Source organism: Pyxicephalus adspersus, chromosome 2 (assembly GCF_032062135.1).
Source record: "Pyxicephalus adspersus chromosome 2, UCB_Pads_2.0, whole genome shotgun sequence".
Taxonomy (NCBI): Eukaryota; Metazoa; Chordata; class Amphibia; order Anura; family Pyxicephalidae; genus Pyxicephalus; species Pyxicephalus adspersus.
Genome location: NC_092859.1, coordinates 34,734,275 through 34,760,543, shown reverse-complemented (window position 1 = coordinate 34,760,543; position 26,269 = coordinate 34,734,275). Strand labels below are relative to the sequence as shown.

Genomic DNA, 26,269 nt, shown 5'->3' with positions numbered 1-26,269 from the left:
GCAGAACATGAAACATTTCCAGACTGCAAATTATCAGGCTATATACAGCAGCAAATTTATGATAAAATGAGAAGGAATGAGCAGGAATGCCTGTTAGCACATGCAAGCAAGACCCAATAGCAAATTCTGGAATACAGCAAAACATAAACGGCACCTCCAGAAAACAGTGGTGCGGTAAATTTGAAAATGCACTCCAAAATCCATGCCGGAAATCGATGGCCAGATTTTTAAATGCTTAAATGTTTCATATTTTTTTTTATATAATATATATATATATATATATATATATATTTATATGCAGGAGTTTTCAACACTTTTTGTCCTGGTAACACACAATAAATTAGAAGTGAAATTACTATGGTAGGGAAATTAGATTGTGAGCTCCTTTGAGGGACAGTTAGTGACACGACTATCGACTTTGTACAGCGCTGCGTAATATGATGGCGCTATATAAATCCTGCATGATAATATTATTATTCACTAGATTAAGCAATGGTAACCATTCACTGTTGTGAAAATGTGTTTTCATTTTTTATCTATATTCCATTAAAAAGAAAGTAGAAGTTTACCCAGAAGGGGCACAGATATCACTAAGGGCAGACTTCAAACCTTTCCTGGAAATGTAAGGTTTTAGCAGGAATTGGGCTTTCCTACACTGACTTTTGTGCTGTGCTCTGAAAAGACTGTTGTGTAATAATTATTTCATATAGGATGCATCCTTCACAAGCTGTTTGCTGAGCATCCATCCAAGAAATCTATCCATCCATCTATCTATCTATCACAATCTCTTTAAAGCTCTTTATTTGCTAATAAAACCAGAAATCCTTACATAGAAACATCTCAAAACAATTCTAATGACTTAATGCAAACTGCTTTGTGCTGACTCCATCGGTAATCACATGTTATTCACAAGGAACGACAAATAAGATTATTCTGTACTGCTGCTTGCGTATTTATTCTTTCTGCTGAACTAATTGTGTAATCAGACCGATCTGTGCCCAGACAAGTCATTTGCAGCAAGGATGAGAGAAGAACATAGCAAGCCTGAGAAATAAGAGGACACAGACCTAGAACACTTATACGAGCCAGAAAAGTTGGAGTAAAGTCAGAAATTGCGTTTTGTACACTTTCTAAACTGGTGACTTTTCCAGAAGTAAGAAGGGTCTGTATAGCAGTCAGGCAACTATTCAGAAGAAATGTCTAACCACTCTACCCATTATAAGCATGGTCCACATTTTGGTTACTATCCTCCTCCCCAACGACCAAATGCTACAGAAAAAAACATGAAAAAAAATCGATCTGTTGAGGAATGTATTGTAGGGATCTCTGCTCTCCCACTACTTCCCACATCTGCACATTCGATGTGTCCAATATTAGGGGTTTTCACTTATGAAAGGGAGGGCAAGAACAAGAACAATTCTACCAGGAAGCTAATGTGGACAGCCAACTAATAATGACACAGTAAGTCAGGTTGAAAAAAGACATAAGTCTATCAAGTTCAACCAGTAGGGATAAAAACATATCCCAGATATAAAACCCTATAAGACATAGTTGATCCAGAGGAAGGCAAAAAAACCCTGGTACAACTTGCACATTTAAAGTGTATCTGAACCCCAAAACTTTTATATAGTATATTGTTATACTGGTTGTAGAATGTGGTGGCTTCAAAGGAATTCTTTTTTAGGCTTTTCCTCCTTTATATTCACTCTGTCAACCCTGTGAACTACATACTTCTTGTCTATTTGTTTTATTGTATATATGGAGGGAGCCATGGTTGTCATACGGGCTGGACTTTAAATATGTTGTCTTCTGTTCATCTCCATTCCATTGTGGACTGATAGGATTCATAGCTTACACAATAAAGATTAAGCTTTCTCTTTGTGATTTCTTTTAGGGCCCAATCACAACCTCCCCAGTGTATTGCTAAAGGAACTCCATCAAGTTAAACCAACACATCAACAAGCAATCTGCAAAAAATATTCTCCCCTGAATTTTTTTGTAAACTGGGTGGGAAGAAGTTGTAGGTGGGTAGTGGTCTCTGCATTATGACCCAACTTCTTAGTAACCACCTTAAAACAGATAGGTGGTTGCTGAGAACTGCCAGGTGGTGCGGACGGGAAAATGGGGCTAGAGGGTACATTAGCAATTTATTAATTTTTTTGGTATAGTTTTATATACATTTTAACTAGTAGTAGTTGCCACTAGCAGAGTGCTGCACCATGCCTAAATGAATATTGCCTGGTCCAAGGCTTGGCATGCTGTTTACTTATATGCCTTTGGTGAGCCTACAGCCTAGAGAGTAACACCAGTGGAAGCACAGCCCAGAGCCACGGAGAAACATCCAGCACCAAAGCTGCTTTTTTTTTTTTTCTACAGTAGCAGCAAACAAATGTACTTATGCCTTAATATTATGGCTCTTAACACACTAATAACCATTCAGAAATGACTCCTCTCTGCAAAGTTAATTAGAGAAGAGCAGATCATTTTAATACCAGTAGTGATCATTATATGAGCCAGTAAATGATATCATTCCATAAACACATGGTTCAGCCTTTTGATAACGCTCATTCCGGAATGTAGCATGGAATGGAGGAGTTTAATTTGCATCAGGCTCTCTGTAAAGAGCGGATGTGGTCAGGTTGCTTAAATGTGACAATTCATTATTGGCTGCTGACATCAAAGTGACCAAAACCAACCCTTAGAACGCAGCGGGATGTAAGCAATCTTTTGTGAGGTGTCTGTGGTGATAGCATGAAATTATGACAATCTGAATACAAGATGAAAAGACACTCTGTTTTTCAGCAAAATACATTTAAAATAATTTGACCTAAAATGTATCTAAACCCAAAACCAAAAAATAAATATATTGCAGTGATTTGGATGCGCTGGCTGCATTATTAATCATTTTTTAAGCTTTTTTCATTGCTATTTTCACGTGGCAATCCTGCATATAACCTCCTGTCCATGTCATTTCTCTAGTGTATCAATTGGAGAAGCCATGGTGGTCACCCAGGCTGGACTTCAATCATGTCTGCCTTTGTACATCTCCATTACATGGTGGAGAAAGATAATATTGTAGTTAACAATAGCATAAAACCAACCAAAGGAAAGCAAACAGCAAAAATTAACAAGTTTCCAACACTAACCAAATAGACTTGTCTGGGGTCTACTGCATAATCAGAGCAATGTTACAGAATACCAGTCACCTTTGCCGTGCTTCCCTACTACTTCATTAGAGCTGTCACAACATTTTCCCTGGTATGTGACTTCTGTGATGATTACTGATTTTTTTTTGTAAAATCAAGTAACTGATTCAATATATTGAGGTCAAAATAGATCGGTGAGATCGGTGTAATAGTCAGACAGCCACAGACACAGCATACGCAGCATGACCTTGGATGTATCACAACACAATAGGTTGAAAAATCTTTGCAAAAATGCAAAGTCCTACCACAGAGATGAATGGACAACTGTGAGAAACAAATACGCATTCTGACGTCTGAAGGTGCATGAAAATAGGGTCATGCTCGAATCTCATGCACAGACACAAATGAAAGCATGGCTCCAGCACTTGTATGGACTGACTTCTCCCAAAACATGAATGATCAGCTTAGTTGGCAAGAGGCAGGAGAAGGTGAGCAGTGAACGGGACACTGCTAGTCACAGCCCAGTGGAGCAGAACAATAGCAACCTAAGAAGATTGCTTAACCTGCCCCATTGATCCTTGCTCTTTTTATCTCTATTTAACTGTCATCTAGCACAGGGGTGCCTAACAGGTGGATCCCAATCTACTGGTAGATCTCAAAGGCAAGGTGAGTATAGATCACAGAGTCCTGCCTTTCAAAATAAACTCTACCGATCACAGGCCACGTTTTCATTGTTGGTAGATCATTTTGACTTAGTCATTTAAAAAGTAGCTCGCAAGCCAAAAAAGTGTGGGCACCCCTGATCTAGCATATGTATATTCTTTAAAGTAAAAAACACAACCTGCACATGCTAATTAAGAACCTCAGAGCTAAGTAGACAGTTCAATAGGACATGTTTCATTATTCAAAATGAAACCGTAGGCTACACTTCTAAAGAGAAGGCATGTATACCAGTGTCAGGTCTTATGAGCCTGCGCCCAATGTGTAATGTTGTGCAATGAGTTTGTGTTGCCTACTAGTTATTACTCATATTGTGGAGCACATCTGCCATTCCCTGAATAGACATCTATCTAAATGTTCAGGCCTTGGATAACGCAATGTCATTGTCTGGACTGAGTTTCTACGTGCTTGTGCCTATCCAGATCATCATGTGTTCTGTCTACCTGTTGGGAACATGGACCCTGTTGAGTATTGCTTTGTATGTGCCAGATCTAGCCATCAGCCTGGTAAATTTGCTGTTTTTTTGTGAACATTTATATGACAACTTAAATTGACAAAATAAACCTAGCATTATTATTATTTTCATTATTATTATTATTATTATTATTATTATTAACAGGATTTATATAGTGCCAACATATTATGCAGTATACATTAAATAGGGGTTGCAAATGACAGACCAATACAGACGATGACACAGGAGGAGAGGACCCTGTCCCGAAGAGCTAACAATCTAGTAGGAACTAGGAACCTAGTAAAATGTGTACCACCTCCTACTCCTGGTGAGTGGGTTCATAACTCTCTAGAAGAGGCAGTGCACATACTGTATGTATAACGTGTCCAATTCCATCCATTCTTTTCTCGGAACTGCCCTAACGTGGGCAGGCAGAGGTATAATGTGCTGCAGATGAACCCCAGAATGACATATCCATCCAAATAATGGAATATAAATAGTGGAATATATACAAAGACCCCATCTCAGCAGGTTCATCTATAATGAAGTAAAAGGTTATCATAAAGTCAGATTTATTGCAAAAAGTTCTCATAAAATAAATTGTCAAGTCTTTGTCATAATGACCCAGGGCCATCATCAGGGCTCCTCTCTGGGGCTTTAAAATCAATTAATTACCCTGGGGCTTGCCAATAATCTATATGAAAACATTTACTTTTTATTACTGTAGGATAGAGTAAGGAATGCTTGGATCATTTGTCAAGTTTATTTTTCTGAAAGGTTTAGCGTCTTTCTCATGAAAACCCGTCACCAGAAACAAAATAATGGCAAATTGTAAATGTCATAGTTTTTACCAAAACAGGAGCAAAGTGAAAATCTTCCAATTCTTGTTTCATGATAACTATCTAAGAATGGATTTTGCTGTACCTGAAGTGTTGAGAGACTCCCTGCTGTGTCTCCACATCATGAACTAAAACCAGATCTTCTGATAAGATAGATACATTTTTTCTTCAAATAAACAGTACACTAACCCTATTATGTTCATTATAAATCCTGCCTTGGTTTCATTCTCATCCATGGTAATGGACAGCGAATATCTAACCGGAGACAGCTGGCAATAAGCCCTTCAAAACTAATCGAACTTGTACATAGAAAAACTTTCTGGTGGCTCTTAGTTTTGGTTGTCCCTGACCATAAAGAACCAAAGTGCTTACCGATCATGATCAAGTCAGTTATGGCATGCAGGATGGAGGCTTTATGAACAAAAGAAACCTTCAGCCTGACAAAGCCATTGCTTGATACTGTAATTGTCAGATGCAATAACAATAGAAACTTTTTTCTTTTTAAATATTTCAACTAGGTTTTTTTTAAAAAAAATAGTCAACTAAATTAAATTACATGTTTCAAAAAATAAATACATTTTTGTTATGCGAGTCCTAGTTATTGTGAAGTTTGACTGATGCAAGCTGACAGCTAAATTTCACTTGGGCAGCTAGACGTCAATGACGTGGTCATGAAAAAGTTAATCCTGGCTATAACCAAAGATGCAGGCAATTTTATTGCTTGGTTTTATCAGGTCATGTATACCACAAGTAGAATTTACTGTATGATTTTAGAAATATTCTGTAGTGTGGCCCAATGACCCTGCAGAGGGCCCAAAATAAATATTCAGCCACATAATTAACACTTTACCCAATGCGGGAGGAATCTCAAATACAACAGCATCTACAATTTTCTGAGAAATATATAGAATACTTTTATTTCATGTGATTATGTCTATAATTATAATTTCTAGGAAGGAATTATAGAAAGTCTTCTATTGTATTTTTCATTGATGAAGTTTTCTCGCAGTTGTTCTGCATGGTGGAGAGTCTAATTGTAATTACAGAGTACAAGTATGTTATTACATAATACAGTATAATATATGCTTCTAAAGAAAAGCCCTTCATTTAGTTCCAATTCATATATGTTTACCTATGGGGACCTAAGGCACAAAACAAGAACTGCATGTTTATTCTTCATGGTATTTAAAATGAAAACCACAAAAGCATTAAAAGGTAAACTCCCACTTCATTCATCTCTATTTTACAGGCATTGCATTATTCTTAACTCTTTGTATACAATCTTACATAAGCCTAAACTATTCAGTGTTCAACCCAGAAACAGTGGGGTGGTCACTGCAAAGTGCAGGGTGGTGCACCCAGCTAAAAGGGGCTTGGGAGAACACTGTTGGTGTTTTATATTGAAATATTTCTACATATACTTCAAATACTCTAAAGTTTGTATAACCTAACCTAATTAAATAAGAGTAGAATATTTTATATGTATTATTTTTTTTTTTTTGAAACAGAGTTTTTTTTAACAATAAATTAATACATTAAAAAAAATGAAAAAGAACAAAAATATAAACATAGTATACAAGATGGTTATCGGTACATCAGATAGAACCACATAAGTAACATATATGAATAACAGTAGCAGATTGTAGCCCAGTCAATACAATCCCATATGGCAAATATGGTAAATAGTAAAAATCCAGTATACACAAAACATTAACAAAAAAAAAAAAAAAAAAGTGTAAACATGACAATTAGGTAAGTGGGGGTTGGGGGGAACGAAAAGGGGGCCACCAAGATGATGATGATTAAGGAGCTCACAGAATCAACTTAACATTTAAACCTGTAAGTTAGCATATTGAGCATTCCAGGTTTCAACACTTAGCAACACTATTCCTGAGAAGAGCAGTGAGATATTCCATCAGACTTCCTGAACATGAGTTTGCAAGTCCTCTAAAGAGGGGGGCAATGTGGATTTCCACTTGGCCGGAATTAAAGTATGGGCTGCCACCAATATATGTGTAATAAGCTTAGATGTGAATTTGCAGAGTGGTGGAGTGGACCAAGGGAAAACCACTGCTGGGTCACTTCTCCGATTAGCTTATTAACTCTATCCCAGTAGTTTTGGATAATGGGCCAAAACCAAAACAATATGCTCTAAAGTCCCACGCTGGGACCCACATCACCAGAAAACAGGGTCCACGTCTGGAAACAGCTTGTGCAGCACATTCGGTGTGTGATACCACTGAAACAAAATTTTGTACAGGCTTTCTTTTTAAAGTGTGCATATTGAGCTTTTGTTTGCCACCTCCCAGAGACTTGACTACTCATCTCATCAAGTCATGGTCCAAGATGGCTTCCCAAGTGCCCATATATGCAAATTTGCCAGAAACCTCCCGTGTAGACACATGGAGGCGATATATGGAGGAAATAGGACCCTTAGCATAAGGACCAGTGGCACATAATCTCTCAAAGGGAGTGATTTCAGTAAATTTGGGCGATTGTTGAAGAGAAAGGACATAATGCCTGATCTGCAAATATGCAAAAAAGGAGTCTTGCGGGAGATATGTATTATTTTTTAATTTACTTTGATAGAGATTGGAAAAAAAGGAACCTTGCTTTGCCTATACAGGATCATTTCAAAGTCTATATGATCCCTCTCTATTTAATAATGTAATAAAATCAAACTGTATATACAGTGATAAATATTTTAGTCTATTTTTTAGCACTAAAAGCTCATTTTAAAATAGGGCCCCCGACAATGACTAAACATTCACATAAGGTAAATTTTCCAGGTGCGTGCATTTTAAATGACAGTATCTGATTCACCACCAGTGAATGTTTGGTATAAATCACAATAGTCCTGGTATATTATAATTAGGATCAAGAAACTGCCTATTATTATGTTCTTAAGTGTTGCACCACTTGTTGAATTGCTGTGCTGGCAGCATATACTAGAGTCAGACCCGTTTTATCAAAATCAAAGCAGCACCCCAGCTTTCCCGAGCTCTGACATGTTTCTGAACACAACTCTAATCAGCACTGTATTTGCTCCCAGAGCTGTGCTGTTGATTAGAACAGAGTTGGGCAAGGAGAATGTTGAGCTGCTGCTTTTGAGTTAAAGAACAGCAGTCTGACTCTCCTATATGCTGCCACTGAGGGTATTTTAACCCTTGCTGGAAACTTAGTAATACAAAAAGAAAAATACCAGCATATTACTGTATATGCAGCCTGATCACATAACAGTACAGTGCAAGGGTTGAGTTGGACTTTAACGCCAATTTTACAGAACTCAACTCAAATGAAAGCTTATACATGGTGCTGAACTCCCCCCCACCAACTGATGGCACTGGTGCCTGAGCAGCTACATGTCAAGTACCAGTCACAAGGAGGTATTCACATGATCCACTAAACCCAGACATTTCAACCAGGGATTTCTCTTTACCAACGGTGTACAAAGAGAAGCTACCGGTAGGGATATGAAGGTGGAGGACTGAGTTTTAAAACAAACCTCTTGTTGGTAAACCTGCATGTCAGACAGGATGATGTAATTTGCAAAACAATGAAAGAATGTTCTATTTCACTGAATTGAAACCAATCTACAGCCCAGCCAACATTCATTAAAAGTAGAATAGGAAGTATGTTTTAAAAGCTTAAGTAGAATTTACATTTGTTATATCTTTCCAGGGTTATACCTTAATCAACGTCCTAATAAAATAAAAAAAAATCAATTTTTTATTACATATTTAAATATACACCCAGTAAGGTCATTACTAGGTATCTGTGCTTCTCCTTCCTATGCAGACAGAACATGACTAGTGGAAGAGGCTTTATATAGCTTCCTAAGAAGACCACTGGTAACACCTACATGTGATGCTAACCCTCCTTGTTTGATTATCAGAACTGAAATCCAATGAATGTAAAGAATCCGTTAAGAACAACAGAACTGTAGAATAAAGGCATAGGTGATGCTGGACTAGACATGAAATGGTTCTATCTGACTAGTGCCCAATGGGCCTGATGGATTAAAGCTCTCCAAGCCTGGAGAGGATCAGTGAAGCTGGGTGATCCAGCAAACCTGGAATGGATTCCTTAAAAGTAATTTGCTGTTTGTTAGCACATGTTTTAAATCCTAGACCAGATCAATTCCAGGTTTGCTGGATCACCCAGCTTCACTGATGAAAGTGTATCCTCTCCAGCCTTGGAAAGCTTTATTAAATCCAAAATTTGAAGATCAGTGTGCAGTGAAAGTAATTTCAGAATAGCAAGACTGAAGATATTGTTGGAGTTCTGCTTCAAATTTGCATTTTCCTGGCAGAAGTGGCAAAAATAGCTATACAGCTTTGCCCAAATACACCAAGCTGTATATTAAATTGCTAGTAGTCAGAATGTGACCTTACCAGAATACTGCTATTGTCTTATATGCTGAATGTATAATGCCATAAGGGAGACTAACATTTCCCTATGTTTTATAGAAACGGAAGTCTTATCAACAATAAACAATGCTAATATTTGAGGAATGTAAATAAAGCTGACTTTGGACAATGTTAGGTTTACATTGTACTCCTAAGAAACAAACACTGAATATAAACACAGACATACATTCTAATGAACTAACAGAAGGTAACACATCAATTCGGAAGCCAGGAGCGGGCAGACTTAGGATGGACTCATTACATGGACATCTCATAGAAAAGAATCTAAAAATGACCCTATCCCCACCAGGTTACTTCTATTAAAACAAAGCTGATATGGTAAAGAAACATTTACATACATGACCCCTATACTACAGCATACACAATCCGGCAGCATGAACCAGATAGGGGTACCAGGTATTCTTGCAATGGTCAAATGTATGCAATGGGTGGGAAGCAAAAAAACTGCTGCTTTTCCCTACACAGGCTGCTTAAAGGTGAGGTAATAAACTCCAACAGGTAAAGTTTTTTTGTAAATGCAGCCCTGTTGTCACTAAATAACATGGTACTTGGTATAATACTTGGCAGTCAATTGGCAAGTGGTTGGCAAACAATAATCAAGTATTCATTAGAGAGAAGCTGCATCCACAGCTCTCCTTCAGATGTTCTTTGAGAGAAAATCTTTCAAGTAAAATACTGATATTAACACATTAATATGCACTGATGGTGACAAACTATCCATTTTACATCAGTAACAACTTATTACCTTATTACAACAACAGGTATTAGCAGATGGCTTGCACATAACAGCCAGATATATTGGAAATGCTGCATTTCAAAAACAAGCCAAAAAGCTAAATATTGCAGAATTCAGTATTTGTATAATATTGTGATCCAGGTTTTGAGAATTCTAGGGTGTTCCAAAAGATCATTGGAGGAATCAGCAGGATCCTCTGACCAGATCCACCATGCAGGATTACTCAGATTCACCTACGATAGTCTATCTTTTCCAGTCCTTGGCAAGCTTTAATAAAATCTAGCGACAAATCCAGTTCTGGAATCCATGTGAGTCAACATGAATGTGTGTCAATACAAAGGTATGTGTATGTATGTGAATTGACATGTATATAAAATGCGATAGAACAGAAACTGATTAAAAAGTTTTAAAAAATCGAGCAAATACTTCAACAATGAGCTGCACACAGAAGTTTTTGGACCTGACCAACCGAGGTTCCCTAAATTCTGCAATTGATATCAATCATATGTGATTATCAGATTCTTAAGTAAAGTATGAAATTACAATTGATTCTATAAACAACTGAATGGACTGATTGATCAAATGGAAATTATGACTTGGGTATGTCCAGCCATAGACACCACAACTGTGAGATCCTAATGCCATAATATGTTCCCATCTAACTGGGGTTCCCATCTAATTAGATGTTTCTGCCCACCTTTGTATGTTCCTAAGCCAAGTCCCTCATAGGAATAAACATATAAAACAAGCAGTGTCAATAATAAATGAACCTTGACTGAATGAAGTAATAATATAATACAATATAATCAGGTAAAATTAAAAAAAGGTTTCTCCAGTTTAATAGTTAATTATAAAAATATCAAAGAATAAACCAATTTAGCAGGCAGAATGTGAGCTTCTCATAAAGGGCACAGCAGGTATGCACACTTGGGAAGTCAGCTATAGAAATCTTACTTACTTTGGAAGGACTCGTTGCTACTACTGGGTTGCAAGATGCGCATTTCTGTATGGAAATGTGTGCACTAACACAACGAGCGGGATTGTGGTATTGTGTTGCCATTCATTATGAAGGTATGCAAAACAAACTTCACCAATGCACTGTAGCTTTATGTCCTTTTACAAGTTTAGCCTGCACAATTTTTGGTGTTTATTTCATTAGGCAGCTAGCACAATATACACTAATGCATACAGCAATTGTAGTGCAACACCATAGTAGGAACCGGCCCCAATAGAGTCCACAAAAGATAAACTCTTCAGCATCGACCAAAAAAATCAAAATCAGATAAAGTCACCTAAAAGTTTGTATTTTATTTATCAGAATAAATTAAATACTTAGCATTTCCCATTCCACAATCAAGATTAAAAGCTATAAATAAACCCAGACTATATATAGACAGACAGAGCTGTCCAGATGTATGTATGTAGATACAGATATATATATGGACACGCTTACACCCACGCATGTATACTTAGATCCCATCTAAATACAGCTGGGTCATCCCAAGTGACATATTTTCTTAGCAGCATTACCGAGTCAAATGGGATTCCAGCTATTAAAACTATTTATCCCTCAGAAGCTGGAGCATCAGTAGGAAGCAGAAAATGCAGCCGGTCCTCTTGTCCAAGTCATTAGTTACACATCGTGCCTGCCCGGATTCCAGCACTGAGAGGGACGTTTTATTTTCAGGCTATTTAACATTCTTCGCCAACTTGCAGAATCCAGCAGATTTGTTTTAAGTGTTAAAGCAAGGCACGCACTACAGCAGTCAGATCTTTCCTGCGGCTTTTCTGTGTTTCTCCATAATCAACACCTGGTCTACAGCAGCTCATTTCATCAGCTGAAATCATTTCATTTGTCATTTATCTGGTCTATGATAGCTGGCCACACACATCAAAGGACAGTCAGACACACAATGCAGACATCTCATAATGTCATTTTGGCACAGTTTCAGTCCTAAAGAGGAACTCCATTTCAGAGGAGCTTTCTTTGATGTTAACAAAGCAGAATAAAGCTTCTGGCATGTTATATATATATATTATTTATAAAGCAAATATACAAATCCATGTTACTTATTATACATAAAAACACATATTACAAAAATGTAGATAGAAATTACTACCAAGTTCAGGTATTATTTCTATGGCTATAGGGGAATGGGAAGAAGATGTGGGCATACAGTTACTGAAAGCAAAGGAAAATCAAGTATATTACATGCTTACTTGTAGTGTTTTTCCATCCATACATTATTTGTTATTTACTTGCAAAATGCCTTTGAACTTGCAAGACAACTCCTTACACAATCCCCTTTCGCTTTGCTCATTATAGCCTCTTCTGTGAGCTGGCCAGCTCCACCATTCCTCCTGCATAAAACTTTATCTATGGGATATCTATGAGATCATGACATGTGTACAGTGGTCGCCTAGATCCATGAATGACCGATAGGGAAAGACCGCTATACAAGTGAATGGAGGAGAGCACAGTGGGGTGCTGCTCGCTCATTCTTCCCCCAATTTTCTCCATAGAACAGAACAGTACCGTGTGTACAGAGCTCGTTCATTCATCTGTAACTGTTATGTCACTGGAAAGATCACAAAGGATCGATCATGAAGGGCCAGTAAAATACAAGCCTGGTGGCAACCCTACCTGGAGGTTCCAACATCATATTCGGGATGGCAGAAGCCTACAGGAGTCCAAGAACTTTTGGCTTTTACACAAGGGAGGCTTTTACTGGTAAAAAAAACACATATCTATATATACATAAATATATATAATACTATGGAAGGGATGTTATTTAAATAAATAGTGCAGCGACTGCTTCCTGTAGAGTCTCTTTTAAGGTAATGTGTGCTCTGCTCCTGCAGGTCATGTTGTTCTATGATAATTGGCCTCACCTCCTTAGTCACAGATTCTAAACAAGAGCAACAACCTACAAAACCCTTTTACACTTTTTATGTGGGATAGTATTTCACATAAAATAGGAGAGGCTGACGAGGAATTCCTACCAACATACACACACTACGTCTTTGATGTCTCCAAAGAAAGCAAAGATCTGCCCCCATCTCCTTCCACCTTCATCCTGGCCGCATTCACTCAGCCAATTTCTACAAATGATCCGTCAGCCCATTTACCCCGTCATCAGCATCACAGCGAAGAATTAATGTTTCTTACATGAAGGTTTGTAATACATTTGTTTTTGTTTTACTTAATCCTGCACTTCCTTTCTGCTGACCTACTGATCATGTAGATGTAAATGAGAATATACAGACTATGTGAAGATGGTCTTTACCGAGATATATATATATATATATATATATATCAGAATACCTATTTATTGTACAGCGCTGCGTAATATGTTGGCGCTATATAAATTCTGTTTATTGATAATAATACTAATAATAAAAATGGCACACCAGCGCATCAACATTTGTTACAAGCGGTACCATACGTCTAAAGAGTCCAATACTTCCATGTGGTAATGTATACGCTGCCATGTAGGGGGGCATTCATGTTTAATAGCACCCCATGAACTAAAGAAACAAGATTGCATTGTAGATAGTCCCAAAAACAAAGTAGTGTGCATTGGCAGCTCATTTATTTTCAAGGCCTGCCCTACTGCAATGAGCATTACCACATGTACATAAACACACCAATAAGAAGTAAGTGGGCCCTAAAGTATTTTTTTTATTATATTATTTATTGTAAGCACCAAATTTACGTTTTTATTACAGGATAATATAAATAAGGTTACCTATATCAAACATAGATTTACTCTAGGCTAATCTAAAATGAAACTGTAATTAGGCTTGCACAATTGTCCAGATCTGTCTAATGGATATTTAGGGAAGTTCCTGGCTGTTTTATAGACAGCTGTTGTGTACTTAGAATGAAGGAAACCAAATTAGCCACATGTGAACATAAGCAACTGCTGGGGGGGTGCTGTGTGTGAGGTCCCTGGCAGGCAACCTGTGCAAATCTCCCAATGCACACTCCAAATTTCTGCTTCATTCATAACAAGGGGACCCGTCCTGTATTCCACATTCAGTAAAGACATTCAAGTCTAAATAACACCTCAACCCACAGATTACCACCTTCCATGACATTTCAGAACTGCAACCCTGTATTTAAAAGAAATATAAACTCTGTATTTTAAGTAAGTACACATTATGAGGTATTTATGTAACATTTACCTGAATGTCAAGTTTGATGTGATTTTCACATTTTTACGTACGTATGTCCCATATTATGTATTTTATGTCCAGCTTTCTAAATTCCACTTTAAACATCATCATGGTATGTCAGTGAATTGATTCCCTTATTTTAAAATTTCAATTATTTTGCAAGATTTCATTAAACCTCAAACATCACTCAATACAGCAACAAGTTACGCATACTTGAGCTCATTCTGTGACTTTGCGTTGGCTGTCATTAGTCGGACGCAGGCAGCATTTTCTTAGGTTGAGTTCAGATGAGCATTTAGTGACTGTAAAGTTAACTTATAGTTAACCAAGTATCTGTGAGTGTTTACTAGAGATTTACCCAGACATCAGCAAGCATTTGGTATGCAGCAGTTGCATTTTTTTTGTATTTACCTTGCGCTGGTCACAATGCATCATAGAATATCTGCTGCTGGTTTACCCTAAAACATGGAAAACACTTTCCAACCACATGCAACTATTTGTAAAACCATTAAAATGGTCCCATTAAAGTTTAAAGAAGCAGTTCAGCAGCAGATGACCATGAAGCTTGTCAACACCGCAATGCAATCACAGAGAAATGCCTATACAAAATGGAATACAACTCATTTATTTCATTGATAACCAGGACTTTAAGGTTTAAAGTGGACCTAAACCAAAATTTACATAAAAGAGTGGACAATAATTTTACATAAGGTAAGTAAAATTACCTCCTTTTTTATGGGGGGGGGGGTTAACCGTGCTCAGAAGGACTTGTTTTCCTAATGTAGAGAAACAGGTCTTGTCTAAATTTAGGCTTAGCCAAACTGCGCACGCTCCGAATGCACTCAGGAGCAGCTAACATTGTGGTTTTAGAAGCAACATCCTTCTGGCCATGTGATTGATATTCCTCCTTTGGTGTAAGAACCACATCGCAAATGCAACGGCAACACTTGCAAACGTTTTACCCTTGGTGCGATTTGCCACTCTGAGGCAACTAGCAACAGTTTTTTTTGCCCCTAGGAGCAATATTTTACATTAAAGGGGTTTAAATCTCCTCTCCCCCAGCAGTCAAATGCAACAGTTTGTCATGTGCTTAATGGTAGGTTCAGTGCTGCCCTGGGATTTTGTAATTCCGTGTGGCTCCCAGTGGTTGGCACCTTGCCAGCTGCTTTGGTCACTGGCATTCCCTCCCCAAGGCAACAGATCACTGGCATGAGGAAGTGGTAACCGCGCCACAACCTCACTGCCAGTCTGAATATAGCCTAAAGATTGCAGCAGGACTGATCTGTGCCATACATTGGAAGCTCCAGGGTTTTCTGGAGAACACTCTATAGACAACAACCTATTAACACAAATGCCCTGCTTTTACTTTATCAGAGGTTCAATATCCTCAGCTAGTGCCCTAAGAATCACAGGAAAAAATAAATGTTGAAATGACTCGACTCGTAAACCAAGGGCCAGCTGTACTGTGTCCATTTTCTTGGCTGGAATTTCCGTAACTTTTCAAAGGAAAAAAGTTTCATGAACAAAGTTAAGATGTCAGGATTTGCTCTGGGTAGGAGTTTGAAGGTTTGAAATCTGTACTCATAACTTTAGGTTCATTGACTTTTGTGGGATGTTGTAAAAACAGGAAAAACATTTTTTTAAATCTTAGTTTAGAACATCAGCCAAGAAAAAAGTAAGAACTAAGCAAAAAGAATACAGCCAACCTAAAGCATTGACTGATCAGTGTCTATACTGGATGGGAAGTCATAATCATGCAAACGTAATATTAGATTGTGTATTTTTGTTCTTTGACTGCAAACTTCATCCGTGCTGGAAGTTTGTAGGTAGCATACCAGTTCTTCCTAATTACAGAAAAGCTACCAAATATTTGGTGTTTTTTTTAACCAGTGGATGCCTTGTGTTCATAATGCCGTATCACATGTTAGCGCAACACAAATGTTTCAAGCCAGCCTTGACCGATTTTTCCAAGGTTGAATTGAAAACTAAGCAGACAAAGCAGTAAAATATCAATCAATCAATATCAATTGGAGCTTTTGTAGCATGTGTGGTATATCGAGAAAATATTACTAAAAAGATTCAATTATCAGGAAAATGTAAAAAATGTCTTTACTTGTTCTGGATTTAAAGAATAAGAAAGAACTGAAGCCAAAGCATCATGGAACAGCTAGGGCAGGGGTGACAAACTTTGACCCTTTTTTTTGGCCCCACAAGGAATCGTAAATATGAATTGCAGCTGGCCCGCCACTGCATTGAAATAGCGTCACTACTACAATTCCCAGCATCACTCGCGTCTATAGACCAGCGGGCACTCTGCCTATGCGTGGCCCCGCATTGGACTGTTTTATAGATGGAAATAATGCCGGGAATTTTAGTAGCGGCGCTATTTTAATGAAGAGGGATATTCAGCGGCGGGCCACTAATAAGATTTAGCTCCGCAGTGGCCACGTCTGACATTTCCAGCACTCCCCCTCAGCTGTACTTTTCCTTGCTACTCCAAGGCATGGACTTGAATGATTGTTATTATTATTATTGCTTGTGCAAAATGGTTACCATTGAAATTTAACTCAGAAGGCTACAAATAGAGAAAGAGGCATAAGATTTCTTCTTAAATAAAATTGAAAAAATGTTATGCCTCTTTCTCTATTTTAAGCTTGTTCCAGATTGAATGTGAAGCAAAACCTCCTTGTTTCCATATGAAAAGGGTTTTATATCTAATGAGAAAGAAAATAGTCCTCAATTTTTAAAATAAATTTCAAGGTTGACCCGCAACTTTGTCTAAGATTTTAATTTTGGCCCTCTGTGTATTTGAGTTTGACACCCCTGAGCTAGGAAATCCACATTCTTAAAACAAAGAGTAGCAATGGGGGCCCTCATATGTCTTTATGGCAGTGTCGACCTTGTGACCACAGGGTCACTTATAAAAGAGCAGCCCTGTAGAAAAATCCTAACTATACTTAAAGTGTACGCAAAAGTCAGGAAGGATTGCTGCTCCCTGGACGCTGCATTTATACAACACTCCCGGGTATGTTCATTTATAGATTTATGGATAAATATCTGGATGAAATTATCCATATTATCCATATGGATTATTTATGGATAAATATCTGCAGCAGGGGTAAGACAAAGTTGAAATAACCAAAAAGGGTAAATCTGCTGGAGAGCAGTGCATCATCAGCTGCCGAAAAGTAGGGCTTCTTTTAGTGACAGGGCCACTTTAAAGCGAACCTGTCATGGCGGAATGCATTCCTACTTCACTGACTTGCAGCTTTTGGTGCTCTGAAATGTGTTACATAGTAACCACCAAACTACCCACACATTACATTATATAACCAGGATCCCAAGGTATACAGAACATATTCTGATGCTTGTCTAATGGATTCCGGTACCTTCTGGTGTCTGCACTTAGACATTACATTCAATTTACAAACTTGTAAAATGCTGACAGAGTCATTTTCAGTATCCAGATCTGAATTGATTACTGGCCCATGGTCTATACATGGTCATACGGCTACTAAGCAGTCAGAAATACTGGAGTGAGCTGTCAGTGACGAACGTCCGTGGCCATAATTAACTGGGAAAGTATTTAGGGCCTTGTGCTCATTCTGCCCAGATTGTAATATCTCAGGCACGCAAGGGGAATCCAGACTGAACATAAGAGGGGAAAATACTGGAAATAACTTGGTTCATAATTGCAATAATGATGGCAAGATGCAGTAACGCTGCAACCAGTTCATTTGTACTCTCAAATCTGATTGGCTGGTTTGTTTCGGAGCTATGATACCATGAAAAGTATAGGATTGCCTGGGAACCAATCATAGTGTAGAGATTATTATACCCCGTTGCTGTGAATTACTCCCCTTTGTACATTATATTTTTGTCATATAATGCTGCAAATTCTAAAAATGTCACTTTAAAACAGGGCTCTGTACCCCTCCCATTCTTCCACCCTCATATGATAGCAATGGGACCTAGTGATTGGCTGATCAGGCATCCAGCATCCTATTTTTGGAGGTGGGGGCTTTTTGCTCCCACATACTGGAAGTATTATAGTAGTAGACGTTGATTGTAAGATGTTTATTGTAAGTCCTATATACATTTTTATTTTGCCTAGTATGGGCAAAGAATAGAGCCATGGTATTTCTGATACATTATAAATCAGGAAAAGTGAAATAACTGTATATATTTCCAACTCTCATACTGGCACCCAAATAATTTGCTCTGTGCGGAGTGCCTGTGTATGCAAAAATGTTTTGGAACAATGGGGGGGGAATGTTTCTCATGGTATAGCCACTTCCTGAATGAAAGTTATGTGATTCTTTCTCTAGGGGTCCACTGATCCACAACTTCTGGATCAGTATATTGCAGTGTTTCCATAGATCTCTAGGGTTCATCCAGAAGTTGCTAAGAGTTCATTGAGCAATGAGCATTTTAAGGCCTCTCAGGTCAGTTTAACTGATACCAATGATATTTCTGGCTATCTGTAAGTGTGACATTCTTCCAACTGGCCAGCAATGTAAGAATCATTCTTCCTACTGACCACCACATTAGTATACTGTGAGCTGTGGCTATAGTAATTATAGTAAGGGCTCCTTAAGACCTGAATGTCATTTCAAGGGTTCCCCATTGTTAAAAAGATTGTTCTATAGGCTTCTTTGCATGACTTTGGATAATCCAAACCTGAATGCTACTGAACTACAAGTCCCAGCATGTCTGCCCAGCTTTATAATAACACTCCCATTCTAAGTGATGACAGCAGTCAGCATTCTCTGCCTAAACACTACTAAATTTACAAACAAGTTCCTAGGAAAATTCAAACAGCCGCAGATACTTTATATGGAATTATCATGAGTAATAGTTACATGATGTTGGTGCAGACATATAGAAAGCATGACAAATGAACTCACAGCCACAGATATATTATTTTCCATAATGTTTCCTATACCTTATGTGTTATATACCTTGGTCTCTATTTATAAAACAGTGAATCGGACATTCCCTCAAACATTCGCTTTTGGGAATCTTCCAGGTCACTATGTTTCAATGGTAGTAATTGATTCCCACCAGGGAATGTCAGATTGCCTGTTTTATGAATAGAGCCCTATATGTCATGTATCAGATCCACTTTTAGAACTACAAGTACCAGCTAATCCTGGGGTGTAAAAAAACAAAAAACTTTGGTCCAATGGCATTTAAAAACTATAACAACCAATCAAATACTAGAAGCAAGTATCACAAACCACATCAAAGTAACTGATATGCATACATTTATCTTTACCTGCAACAACAATAAACAGTGAATTAATGCAATCACTGACCCAAAGAGCTTGCAATCTACAATAGCATTTCTAGTATGAAAGTACACAGCCAACAGGATCTGAGCTGCTTAGGATGATTTGTTTTATCCCTTGCCTTGAAGTTAATGAACACCAGTGTTATCAAACAAGAACAATACTGTTTGTAAGTACTAAATCTGCAAAACACAAACAAAACTACTTCAACAAGGAGCTGCTGACTCAATCCCCCACCATCTGCAAAGCTTCAGCTGTCCTGCAATCCTTTTGTCACCTTACATGTTCCTGAAACAAGGCACACAAATCAAAGATCTGTCCAATTACAGCCGGTGATCACTGTCACAACAAGTGATCTGCAAGATCCACAATGATTTGTCTTTAGAGATGATGTACTCACCAGATCCTGAACTCCAAACTGAGAGGAGGCTGGCAGGACCCCAGGGAGGAAACTCAGGGACTGTTCCAGGGGAAGGCAGAAGCTGCTCTGTACAAACGAAACAAGAGGAAAGGAAGTTGTGTTTGTCCTAAGTTAATGCAGAGATTTGTTGCAGGGAGTCAATGAGAGCGGAAATGAGCAGGATAGGGGGAGATGCAGCAACAAGCAAATGGCATGAGAAGTGCAGCCACATTGGGACTGCGGGGTCAGTGGGTAAGAGCTCCTCCTCTTCTTGTGACACCTATGTACCTCCTTCTATGCCTGCTCCTCCTTTCTGCCTGCAACTGGAGCCTTTCCTTGTAATGACAAGTCCAGCACTGCACATTCCCCAAAGATTAAAAGCATTTAGGATCAAAACCAGCCCCTAGCCAGGAAATAAACAAAGCAGGCTACACACACTTACAATGAAAGGGCCAGAATGCCAACAGGATAATGAATAAACTTCTGCTAAGTGATAGTAAAAAAAAAATATATATAAAAATATATAACTTGTACTAAACTAACTAAACTACCACTTCTGTGTGTATATATATATATATATATATATATACACAGTGGTACCTTGGTCCTTTTTCCGTTCCAGAAAAGGGAGGAGGAGGAGATGTTATGTAATTCACAGAGAGTTATAGCGCGGGTTGTTCACTGAATGGTAACTGGCATACTGACGCTCGTGGGCAGTTGTGGCTTTGTCTCCAGAGAGAGGTAAATAAGGGTAATGTGCGGTGTTATGATATACATTTGTACATATATATATATATATATATACAGAAGTGGTAGTTTGGTACTAGTTGAACTAGTTTCCCTTGATTTTAACTTTTTCCAACCTAACTTTTTTTGATTTTAACTTTTTCCATAACACTACAATTCTTATCCGTGTGTTGCAGCAGAATATTTTAGGCTACATACATTACTCTCACCCGATTATCATGATGAAAAAATCTACATGTACTGTGGTCCCCCAATGCTGTACAAAAATCTTTACATATCAATCAATGACTGAGCAAGGTGACAACTGTGCTCTTCTATGTACGAGGTCACAGCGGGGTGCAGCTCACTCGTCACCCCACTCCTCTCTCCATAGAAAAGAACAGGGCTGTGTGTACAGCGCTCATTTTTTTTCTTTCACTAAAAACGATCATGAAAGATTGTTTCCAGCAACAGAAATTTAACATTTTAAGAAGCTTTTGGGAGCACTTGATTAAGTTCTGTATGTGTACTCTAGGGACACACCTTTATCTTTCACCTTTATCACACATCAGTTGAGGGTATGTGACACTATGATCTATTATTTGCAATTAGTAGTATATATTTATATCAGACAACTCAAATTATACATCATACAAACTAAAGTAAATTTAATGCAGTATTTCTCAACCTTTTTACCATGGGGGGACACTTGAAATATTTTCAGGTTTTCACATAATTCCTACTATAATTACTATAAACACAAATTACAGTAGATTAGTGTGGCAGTCAGTGAAGTGCATGGCTCCTATAATGCTGGCACCCTTACAGATAACCAAAAGAGATCATTAGTGTCACCTAAACTGACCTAGGAGGCACAAATTATTCATTGCTCAAGTAAATAGCATAGAAACCTCTGGAGGAACCCATGTTCAGAAACCCTGATATAATGGCTAGCAGAAGTGAAGCCTAAATAAAAGTGAATCCAACTTTATGAATGGCATACCATTAGTGCCACGGGAGCTCTCACACCATTATCAGCTATTGCATTGAGCAGCTTTGGCTTTACAATTTGGAAACACACAGACCATACTGACGCAGCTGATGTTTTTGTCTGCCAGAGCTTACAGCATACAGCTGCTCACACATTACGTATCCTCTAAATTACTCTTAGATTCCATAATGACTCACACAATTTTTCCAACAGGGCTAAATGTAACTAATTACATTTTGCTGATTAGACTGGATAATCAAAGAAATATTATGTGCTAAGTTTGTTTAACTAATTCTTAGATTGTAAGCTCTTTTTAGGCAGGGTCCTTTCCTCCTCCTGTGTCATTGTCTGTATCTGTCTGTCAATTGCAACCCCTATTTAATGTACAGCGCTGCATAATATGTTGGTGCTTTATAAATACAGTTTAATTTTAATAATGCATTGTGTAAAGATTGTTTCCAGTAACAGAAATCTAATATTTTTAAGAAGCTTTAGGAAACCCATTTAAATCCAGTCTATAAACACAAATGTTTAGCTCTGCAGAATGCTTCTGTTTATGAACAGGGGCGAGGGTGATACTGTTTATATTGGGGAAACAAAAGCGACACTCCATTAACCGGAGGTGAGCAGCCATCAATAGAGATCTAAATGTCTGTCATGTCCAATATTAAGTCTTATAAAAGTTGATTCTTGCATTCGATCAAGCAGTCGATTCAAATTCTCTATCATTTATTTATGAATATTTGAATTCAATCAGCCAAATGTGATCAATATTGTGTGTAGAATGAAAAGGCCCCATATAAATCGGGTCTGTAAATTTTCATAGACTGTATAAATGTCTGATGGGTTTTAGAGAGCAATAGATTAAATTCTGTATGTGTACCCCAGGGACGCACCTTTATCTTTCTCCTTTATCACACATCATTTGAGTGTATGTGGCACATTGCTGCATAATATGTTGGTGTTTTATAAATACAGTTTAATATTGATAATGCATTGTGCATCGTGCAGTCTTTCCAATGTGAAAGATCCTTTCCAATGACAATTATTGCATGTGTGTACCCAGCCTTAAGAGTGGAGACAACAAATGGCCACCGTACATTCAATGCTCCTTTGTTCCTATTAGGAAACCTGCCTGAGAAATGACATGCAATTGTTAGTGAAATACATACAGACATGATGCAGCTACAAAGAGGCTGCAAAGGATCAGCCACTATGGGATCTGAATCCTTGAGAATAATACAGATGGAGACATTTTTTAAAAACCAGGAAGTTTGTGTGGCTACTTTTTCTCTAGTTAGTCACAGCTGTCTACATATACAGTGTGACCTTTTTTGGCTCTTGGTGATCCCAGATGAGGGTGGACGCGGATCAACAAATGATTCTGTTTGTTAGTTTTTGGAGATCAGCTCATGTTACATATTAACAATGTATCCAGCATCAGAAGCTCAGATAAAACTATCAATAGGTTATATTAAGATTGGGGTAAGGAAATGAATTTGTATGAGTCGGGACACTCAGAAAACCCAGCCAATTTTCTATGTGCTGAAATTCACTGGAAAATTCAGTTCACTAACAAGCCACATTTGTGATACTAGATGACCAGAGTTTAGAGTTCCAAAGCCTTCCTGCACAATATATAATTGGACAACCTTTCCTAATTTGATATTTAAATGTCACGTCTCTTGCAAATAATACTTACCACATTTCTTTTTAGCCTTTGTTGCATTTCAGTGATGCTGATCCTCTCCATCTTCTTTGCAGAAGCTTTCTGTCTATGTGCACTCCAGTGATGGCTGCAATATGCAGGGTGAGTTTATTAATTAAAAAGTAATGCAAAGCGTTCTGCTGTGATAATGAGTGCGGTTAACAGTGAATGTGGTCAGAAGGTTCAAGTGGATTGGTAATATTCCATACTCATGTAAGTGGACCATACAGTCGCTCCAGTAAGTGTTGCAGCCAACAAGAACCCCTAACTATAACACTATGCACTTCTTCCTTCTGCTTTTATCCCCTGTGCTCCCCAGCCTCACCCTCCTCATGGCTCCCCAACCCACTGTTGCTCACCACTCTCTCCTCGGGCTCCATCCTTCTCCTGAGCCACACAATTGTTCCTTCACTAGAGAACATGGGCCTAATTTTTGGCATCACTGATTTAGCCAATCAGCTCTCTTTACTTCTCTGGTGCTGGTGTTTGGGTTGGGTAAAAGGACTCCTAGAGTCATTCTCCTAGAGGCATGGACTCCACAAAACAGGCAAACATGGGCCCTGAAAAACATGCAGTAACCACCGCATTTACCTTAGCCCAAGCCCAATTTAAGAAAACACATGTAGTCGTCACATTTAAGGACTGGTAGGCTGCAAAACATATCATTTTTTGTTCTTCAGTTTACATACATTTCAATTTTTTTTTTTTTTAACATTCTTTATTTTTATTTTGAAAAAAACAAAAAACACAACAAACAACATAGGCAGGGACAATACAGTCATATTGCAATACAGAACAGGGTAAGGGTAACTAAGGGAAACAAAGACCATTGTGTTACACATTCCACATAATATCAAAAACAAAGAGATTACTTGTGGTGCAGTTACAGACACAGCATCATCATTGGACAACCGAAATACAAAGGGGAGAGAAAAAATAAGGTGCGAGGAAAACAAATATATAAATACGTCACAAAAAACACCCAACCCCTCTCTCTTCAGCCTGAGAAGCTCGGATCCAGGTGGCGCTTGAACTCCCGGGTGTCTCGGTAGTAAATCCAGCTACCCCACATCACATTAAATTTCTCTTGCGTACCCCTTAAGCTCGCAGTCAGGTCCTCCATGGGCATTATATCATTAACCCTGTGAAGCCACATGCCCACAGTGGGAACCGACGCTGTCTTCCACAACATAGGAATACAGGCGGTCGCTGCCACTATAAGATGTCTGAGAATAGACTTCCTGTAGCGCTTATCCGGAATAGTGTTATGGTGCAAAAGGAAAAACCCAGGATCCCTTGGGACATTGTGAGTGGTAACCTTCTGCATGAGTGCTCTCACCTGTTCCCAGTAGGGGCCCAGTAATGGGCAGGACCAAAAAATGTGCAACATGGTGCCCTTTTCCTGATTACACCGCCAACATCTGTCTGAGACTTCAGGGAAAAAACTATGTAGCCGCTCTGGGGTCCTATACCACCGAGAGAGGATCTTAAAACTCAGTTCATGATACTTGCTGCTCGTAGAGGACGGGTGAACTGTAGAGAGGATCTTGCATTTTTGCTCTGGTCCCAGAGTATACCCCAGTTCAGCCTCCCATGCCCGTAGATATGAGGGGGAAAAATTCTCTGGAGTCTGGTTAAGCACAGCATAAAGGTAAGACAGGGAGTGTCTAAGAGGGCCACTTCCCATACAGACCGTCTCAAAGCTCGTTTTCACTCGGTTATTGCAATAATCTGGGGGAAGGGACCGCAGAAAGTGGGACAGCTGAAGTGACCTCCAAAATTCAAGGTTAAAGTCTCCAAACCTATTTATCAGTGCCTCTATCAAAACCCACTGCCCTTGGTGGATAAAATGTTCTGCTCTAAGGAGCCCTCTCTCACGCAGCTCCCCGAATTTCCCAGCTTCCAACCCAGGTGGGAAGGAGGGGTTTCCAATAATTGGATACATGGGAGAAGGTCCAGGCGATAGGTTGAGTTTAAATATAGGTCTCTGACAGGCTTTCCAAGTAGCAAAGATAACAGGGTGAGCATACATTTCAATTTTAAATGTCCCTGCAGGTTATTGAAGTGACAACTATGACTACCAATCCCCTGGATGAACTGGATTAAAGTTTATCTGTAAGTCATTTGGTTTTTTTTTGGAGAATGGGGTAACGTGACGTTTATAAGAATAAGGACATTGCAGCACTGCAGTAAGGACAAGAATACCGGATTATTACCGTACAATGACACCCTTATCCTTACCGCAGTGCCTCCATCTTTTCCGCTAATAACTTCCATCACTCACTTGAAAGTGTTTTTTTCCTTCCCCACAACAGCCAAACCTGTCAAATCTTGAAACTTTGCAGCTGTGTAAAAATTGCTAAATATCCTACGGCTCCCTGTTATCAAGCCGGCCGAGAATATTTCACATTGATTATATTCAGAGGAAAAAAAAGACTACATGATAAATGCATTCCAAGCAAAATACACAAATGCTTCATAGAAAAAAATTCTTGGCCAAGGAAGAAGGATAACAAAAATAGGATATTTCGTTTTTGAGGGTTGGCGGTTAATGCCAGGTTCAAATGGGAAAGAAAAACTAAAATAAGCCAGGGGTTTCAGTGTAAATACAAATGTTTGGATAGCGGCTGCATTACACGGGAGATTTGT

At 38.5% G+C, this 26,269-nt stretch overlaps 1 protein-coding gene across 2 annotated transcripts in view; it reads right to left on the bottom strand.

Annotated features, from left to right (window-relative positions):
• The window catches only part of TSPAN9 (tetraspanin 9), a 247,642-nt gene extending 227,209 nt beyond the window's left edge, over positions 1–20,433 (bottom strand). For both annotated transcript variants that reach the window (XM_072400384.1, XM_072400385.1), the window contains exon 1: positions 20,196–20,433. The gene's annotated coding sequence lies outside the window, so the exon portion shown is untranslated. The remainder of the gene's footprint in view (positions 1–20,195) is intronic.
• Positions 20,434–26,269: the final 5,836 nt, after the last annotated feature.